The sequence below is a fragment of the Natator depressus genome, chromosome 10, assembly GCF_965152275.1.
Source record: "Natator depressus isolate rNatDep1 chromosome 10, rNatDep2.hap1, whole genome shotgun sequence".
Classification (NCBI taxonomy): domain Eukaryota; kingdom Metazoa; phylum Chordata; order Testudines; family Cheloniidae; genus Natator; species Natator depressus.
In genome coordinates this window covers 25,172,768-25,180,847 of record NC_134243.1, presented here as the reverse complement: position 1 = coordinate 25,180,847, position 8,080 = coordinate 25,172,768, and the positions used below count along the sequence as shown (strand labels likewise).

At 43.8% G+C, this 8,080-nt stretch overlaps 1 long non-coding RNA gene across 1 annotated transcript; it reads right to left on the bottom strand.

Moving 5' to 3' along the window:
• Window positions 1-267: 267 nt before the first annotated feature.
• Window positions 268-8,048, bottom strand: LOC141994423 (uncharacterized). Its single transcript, XR_012641127.1, has 3 exons — window positions 7,933-8,048; window positions 7,367-7,426; window positions 268-520 (listed from the first exon to the last, which is right to left on the bottom strand). It is a non-coding gene; the product is annotated as an uncharacterized LOC141994423 (long non-coding RNA).
• Between the last annotated feature and the right edge of the window lie 32 nt (window positions 8,049-8,080).

The window sequence follows — 8,080 nt, the reverse complement described above, 5'->3', positions numbered from 1 at the left end:
TCTGCCCTTGCTTTCACGAAGGGAGGGAGGGAAGGGGGGACTGACGATATGTACCCAGAACCACCCGCGACAATGTTTCAGCCCCATCAGGCGTTGGGATCTCAACCCAGAATTCCAATGGGCAGCGGAGACTGCGGGAACTGTGGGATAGCTACCCACAGTGCAACGCTCCGGAAGTCGACTCTAGCCTCGGTACTGTGGAAGCACTCCGCCGAGTTAATGCACTTAATGCACTTCTGTGGGGACACACACACTCGAATATATAAAACCGATTTCTAAAAAACCGACTTCTATAAATTCGACCTTATTCCGTAGTGTAGACATACCCTTTGAAAAAAATGTTCCTTGTGCTGCATAGCCTGTTCCTCCTATTCAGTAACCTGTTTTTCCCTTTCCCTCATAAAGGGAAACTGCTCCTGGCTCCTTCTGTTGATCCCAGTGACCAGGTCTTCCAGTGTCCTTTTCTGTCTGCCCCTACTATTCCTGGGCAGAATGGGTTCACTCTGCTCAGCCGAAGGTCCTGCGAATTCAATCACAAAAACAGCATTATATTTTTTCTTCTCTTGGAACGTGGGCAAGAAATCCCCCAACATAACATAACTTTTGCTGTGGAATGCCACAATATTGATACTTTTCAGCATTTCAGGCATGCGATTGTTTCGGGAATGCGATTGGTTCTCCGAGAACTTTTGCAGCTGCCTCGAAAGGAGCACCTGCTGAGAATGGTAGGTAGCATGAACTATTTTTTTTTAAATGTAATGTCACAAAGTCTGTGATGGGGCCAGCGCGTGCATTTGTTTCAGGGGCAACATTAACCGTTCTCATTTTTTTCTTTTCAGTCTGGCCATCATTTGGTGAACATAGCAGTTTTGAAAGTACTAGACTGGAAAAGGGACGTAGTTTTCCAGCCCTATGATGGGATCCAGCAGCCAGAGAGATGCTTGTGCTACTTGCCACCCCCTATAAATCACTGAATGCAGGGGTTTGGTGAGCTATGAAGGTGGGCCAAGAAAATCTGTGCTACCCTTGAGTCTTCAGAACCAGTTGGAGTTCCTGCTGTACCAGAAGTTTGCTGACATATGCTTATGGGACTGGGAAGCAATCCAAATGGAAATAAACTACATTCTAAGCTAGCAGATGGAGACTGCATGGAGGGACATAAGCAAACCACTTCAAATGCCCACCCGTTCCCAAACCAGTCCCTGCAGCATCAGGAAATCCAGCTCCTTCATCCAGCGAAGACCAGAGAAAGGAACAGGGAAAGAAAGGATGATACTGCAGCTGTACTGTGTGCCATGGACTTTCCGATCAAGACTGCAAGCCACACACCTCCCCACTGCAAAGGGACACTGCATTGTGTTTGTGCCACTGCCGCAGCAGATCCCTCACCTACTGCCCTTTCTCCTGGCTTGGGTGGCATGGCTGCAAGTGGAAAGATGCCAGCCACTGGAGCATGGGAATGCTTGAAAACTTTTTTACTGTAACACAGGACCGCTATCACATTCTTTGGAGAAGCAAAGGTTCCCCTTCTCCTTTCCATGAGTAACTGGTCCTGATACTAAACCCCCTCCCCCTCCCCCTTCTGAGTGGCTCCCGTTTGCAAGGGGTGTGTGTGTGTGGAGAGGGGGGTGTTACTGTAGTGAAAGTCTGTGACCTTGAAGGAGCAGAAAACAGCTGCAACGTTGGAGAACAATTAAAGTTGCACAAATGTTCTGTCCACAAACCAGCCCTTTCCACTCCCTCCATCACTGTCAGCCTGTTGGCCAACAAACACATAAACCCAGAAGCAATGTGATAGTTCGCTGATAATCTGTTCTACAGCTTCCATCAAAAGAAAAGCTTTACAGTGGTTTCAATAGACTGTTGAATTTACAGTTGTGCCTGGGTCGGGGGTCCTTTGTTGGAGGGGAGGGGCAGAAGGGATGGCCTTCCAGCCTGGACGCAGCTTTGGAGAAAGAAGGAGGTGATGTTGGCGGGGAGGGTGGGCTTTTACCTTACCAGCCTCAGGTTCCAATTCCTACTGAGTCTCAAGGTCCTCCTTGCTTGTCAGGAGGGGCTTGCTCAACCTGCTCCTCTGGGTAGAGATGCAGGAAAACAATACTCCTCTTTCTTCCTGGCCTCTTCCTCTGTGTTTCCCACTAACTCCACACCCTGGCCTTCATCAGCATCCTGTCGGACGATGAGGCCAGCAGGGTTGAAAAGGGGTCGTGCGTCACCTCAGCCTCAGTACTGGGTGCACTGGAGAGCACCTGGTCCAGCTCCTTGAAGAGAAGGCATGTTGGAGGACCCCTCTTGGAGTGATTGCTGGAGTCTTTTGCCCTCCGGTACCAGGCCAGTGATTTATCCGTTCCCAGCACTGCGCTGGAGTATGAAGAATGCCCACTGAAAATTCCCAGTAGAGGTGTAAGTTCCTGGTGCTGCAGGAGAAGTCATGGAGGACAGCGAACTCTAAACACACATTTATCAGGATCCAGGTACTGCGTAGGCGAGTAGAGTAAAGACACTCCCGAACCCTGCAGTATGTACCCTGCAGGGATCTGTACTCACCCAAACAGTGTTTGCTCTTCTGCACTACTGCTTTTAGCAGTGTAGTGTCCTGCTACCTCAATGCTGCTGGATTCTTTCTCTGCTGCAGGGAAAGTTCCAGCAGAGGAGAAAGACTCGGGCAGCAGGAACGCAGTGGGGAAACACTCCAGTAGCTTTCTGCCTAGGACAATTTCCTTGTGGGGAGGAAAAGCTCCAGGAGCAACATATTGCAGAGAAAGGCTCTGGCAGCCTTTCCAATTTGCCTCCTACCTGCTAGAGCCTTTCACTAACACTTGTTAGTGTTACACTTGTTAGTGTAACACTAACACAATGTAGACACTGCCTGCTTTTCACTGTGGTGTGTACCTACACATTCCGTACATGTCATCCCTTGAGGTGTGAAGTGTAGATGAAGCCCAAGCCACAAGCACACATTTCTGATCTCAGATGTTGATACAGAATGTCTACAATGGCCTGCTCTAAATACCACTGATGTCAAAGGGAGTGTTTCTAATGATTTCAGACAGCTTTGGATCAGACCCTAAGAAGAGGAGTTGACTGGAGAACTGTATTAACTGGAGTACTTTTGGACAGTCCCATCACACATTACTGTTTGACTCATTTCAATGTTTATATAATTTTGTAAGAATTTAAGAAACTGTAGCATTTATAATTTGTGGACAATTTATAATGTAGCATATACAGTATTGATCAAACTATTGCTAAAGTGTCTGACTGAGATGTTTTCTTTCCCCATTCTTTGGCGTGTGTAAAACATCAATGATTACACATTTAAATATCCACATTCTACTACTGAAGTCTGTAAAGTACAACTGCTTGTTTACCAACCACTATATAATTTATAAACAAACTCCTGTAGCAATTTTTTAAATTGAGTATGCATTTTTCTCAAGGTCACCCTTTATATTTGTTTCCAAGTATATGTTCACTAAAATTCAACAACTTGTCCACGGACCTGATCCAAATCAGATGGAAGTCAACAGGAATCTTTCCACCAACTTCAGTGGCCATTGGACTGAACCACACACAAAGAACACATTTATTGGTATACAAACTTCTTACACAGGGTCAGAGTTCAAGCTGCTGTTTCTAATGAGGTGCGAGTATATTTACTGAATTATGAATGAGAGAGGAAGTGACTTTTTAGAATTTAAGAACCTTAACTCAGGCTTTTCTGTTTTTCTTTTTTAAAGAATGGAGTTCATTAACTTTAATCCCATGCAAACACAGGCCTGGATTTTCCAGGCCATCAAGTCTACTGTGCTCACCCAGAGCACCACTATGCCTGGCACTTCACTGCTGCAAGCTCTCTGCGGGACCCAATGTCAGTTGGAGCAGATAACCCACAACTCTAACTTTTACTAGGGCTAAGCAGCTCAGGATCAGGGTGCTGCAACCAGCTCCCTGACAATCCCCTCTCTTGGGTGAGGTGGTGAATCTGCAGCAGTTTTTTTCGTATTTGAATTCCCATTTTTGCGGGAGGATTAAATGAAGAACCAGGATCAAAGTGATAACACATTTTCATTTCTTATTCACGCTTATTTGTGTGTATCGACTGAAGCATCATGCACAATAAAGGAAATGATTTCCAACATTTGTGAACATTTTACTACCCAGATGTTTACTATGGGAGTCTTAACTAGCAGCAAATATACAGTGCCAGTATAATGGTATTGAAGAATTTATCCAAAACCAGCTGTGCATGTACAGCACTGACATTTTGGTAACAAGAGAGCGGATGTGAAACCAGCTGCACATATATAGATTTTGTATTATGTTAAGACAAGAGCTGATGTGAAACCCTGCTTGGCATGTGTGCCCTGACCATTATAGTAAGGGAGTACTGGTGTAAAACTATTTGCTTGTGTATAGACCCATCAAAACCCAGCCTGGACCCATCTAATAAGCAGTGTGTTTGGGGAGGAAATATTTGATTTTCATATAAATTCAAGACAATGGGCCTATTCTTAGTTACACTAATGCCATTTTATGGCTCTCTGGTAGCATAAAGAGACTTTAAAATAGGCAGATATTATCCCTTGAGAATATTCCCTCTGCTGGGGGCTTTCCAGCTGGTAGACAGGCTCTACACTAGCCCTATACCCAGCATAGGGGATGGACTGGGATGTGGCCAGAGCACACTGCAAAATGGTTGTTGTTCTTTGCTTCCCAGGGCCCACTGGAACCAGAATACAGGTTAGAGAAGCCCCAAAGATGTTCTAATTTACATCAAAAGCTAGACAGGGCCCTGCATTGGCTCAGAATATGAGAAGCATGAAGTTGATATAGAGAGCTGTAATAGAATAACTAAGAATCCAGCCCAATAACTCCCTAGTTTGTTTTCAATGCAACCTTAATTATGGAGTCATGGCCAGCACCACAGTGATAATTATATACATTACTGCAACTGTAAAGTGTGGGAATGTAACATACACAAAAGCAACTCACCTGTTCTGGCATCAGGATGCAGCCATTGCCTCAGTTTCCCCTCTGGCTGGACAGTTTATTTGAGTTTGTTAGAGAATTGGTGCCCTCTGGCCAAAATAAGCGTTCTTCTTTTCTGGAGCAAACTAAGGGAGCATAAATAAGACCAGGACTCCCTCAGCCCTCCTTAAGCTCAACCAAAAATCACGGGATAGCTATGTGTCCCAACCCCAAGATTACACTGCTACCCTATTTCCCAGGATCACTTCCTTTCATGCCTGTCACTGGTCATATCTCAATCACCTCCACACCAGGAGATCCAACTACCAGCCTGGCCTCTTCCAACGAGCTCAAAACCCCTCCTACATCCTTTGCCTAGAGAGATCCCCACAGTTTACTGTCACCATGGCTCTTTACCTAGCCACACCAGGTTTTACCACAGCATTGGTATTTCTTTAGGTAACCACAGACTGGCTCTCAAACTCATCAATCTCACTGGTCTGAGATTTTTTCCAAGTATATGTTCACTAAAATTCAACAACTTGAACACTGAGATCTCACTGCCTTTTATAACCTGTCCATTTCCTATCATGCATTACAGTCCAACCTACAATTACCAGACATCTCTCTGGGAACTACAATGTGCAGAATTCCCTACTTCTCCAGGCCAGAATTCAGAGCAGGGTGGCCTGGATCCAGACCTGCCCTTCAAAAGACAGACTGTCCTGTTACAAGTTACAACTATATACATATACACAAATATATTGAATAAATATATATGCAACTCCATATTTTATACTTGCAGTATGTGGTGAACTGATACTATACTGGTGTTTCCCAGCTGACTGCCCACTCATAATGATTTCTAAAGTACAAAGAGGAGATTCACAGAGTCACAGATTTTAAGACCAGAAGGGGTGATAACATTAATCTAGCCTGACCTTCTGCATAACCGAGACCACAGAATTTCACCCAACGCTTTCTGTATCTAAATATAATAAATAAACAAATAAATAAATAATACCTAGCTCTTCTATAGCTCTTTTCATCAGTAGATCTCAAATCTCTTTAAAAGTGAGGTAAGTATTATTAGCCACATTGTACACAGGGGGAAACTGAGGTGTACCACACAGAGCAAAAGCAACTACACATTCATATAGAATATTATTAACTATTATTATTACGCCATATGATGGCCCAACTAGCATGGTGGCTCAAGAGAGTAAGGGCCTTAATTAGGGGAAGTAATATGGTCAGAGTAGTGAGAGCGGAAGATGATTTTCACAGCAGTATTTTGGATGGATTGTAAGGGGATTGTGAGGAGAAGGATATAGTAGTCAAGGCAAGACGTGACTAAGGTGTGAGCAACGTATTTAACCAATGAGGACAGACAGAAATTGTTGAAAATATATTCTAAGTGTGCTTAAAGTTATGAAGATGCTCAAGTACTTTTCTGAAATGGGACCAGTGTCTTGCTATTTGTCTGGATAATGCCTAGCACCTTATGAGCACTAACATAATAAAAATAATTAAATAATATTAATAAATAACGGTGCACTAAAAAACTGATTTTTTGAGGTGACGGGCCCCTACAATTCCAGTTTAAATTAACAGGAGCTGAAAGCTCAGCACCTCTGAAAATCAGGCCTGAAGATAATTCGATGTGACTGCATGGAGAAGCAGGCAGAACCTGCTTTTAATTAACATGACAAAAAATACTTATCTTTTTACCTTGGGTGGCAGCATGGTCTAGTGGACAGGGCACTGGACTAGGAGCCAGGACAACTGAGTTCTATTCCCAAATTGCCCACTGACCTACTGAATGATCTAGACCAAATAACCTTCTCTGTTTCTCTTCCCACTTTTGTCTTGTCTATTTTTAAGCTCTTCAGGGCAAAGCCTCTCTCTTATTACATGTATATAGCTACCACTATAAGGCCCCAGTCTCATTTGTGTTCTCTAGCCACTATCAGAATTCAAATAATAAAAACAATGTATACATATAGATATATGTAATTATATATTGTGAGAAAAATCACATTTGATTTTAGAAATGTTTCTGTACATATAAAATAAATTACGCTTTACTTATTTTAATATTATTTTTCAATACCAAGACTAATTTATGCTGACACGGTCATCTATCAGATGGTTATTATATAATATGTATACTGTGGTAGTGACCAGTGGTCCAATCAGGGATTGGGACCCCAGTGTTCTAGGTGATGTACAAACACTATGAAGATGAAGACATAACTGCTCCCTTGAAAAGTTTAGGATCTATCTGTTTTAAGGAACTGTCTTATTACAATTGTGTGCAGGGAATATTTCTCCATAGGACCATTTGTGAGCTTTTTGGTTAACTGCGGAAAGACATTAAGAAAGAAAGACTTACTTTGTTTTGGTAAGTGTTGACTAGATGCGCAAAATTTGCACAGGTCTCAACATCTGCAATCTACATGCACAAAAAACACATTTACACATTAATATATGTGGGTGTCTCTATTGTTACAAAATCATGCATTTGTACTTTAATGGTATCTGTTGTATTTGTGCACAAATATGATCAGCTGGACTGTGGGCACATGCATGCGTGAAGAGCCCATCACCCAAGTACTCACTGGGGGTCTTTCACTCATGCATGCAGGCCTCATTCCTTGATCCCCAGTATCTGAGAGAACCTCACTTGAGCACCAGTATTTGTGCGTGCACACTTGTGTGCCAACCCCATCACCAAAGCCCAGTCTTTGTGTGCGTGCCCAGTCCTGCACATACACTCATTGGCACGATGGTGGTTGCTGGGGGCCCTATGCAGGTGGGAGCAGAGGCAGTGGCTGTCTCTCCCTTTGCACTGTTTACCGAGTCACACAATGATGAAATATAAAATCACAGGAAAGCCCCAGAACTCCTCATTAAAATCATGCTTGGAAGTGTCAGGGGATGGGGCTCCAGAGCACAGACCTCAGCAGCATGTGTCCCTCCCTCACCACCAGACAATGGGAGGAGTCACCACCAAAGCCCCAGTACATCACGACAGGGGAAGGGAAGAGCAGGGGGAAGGCTAGTTCACTGCGTTCCTCAGGGCGGTGGAAGAGAACGAATGCGCCTG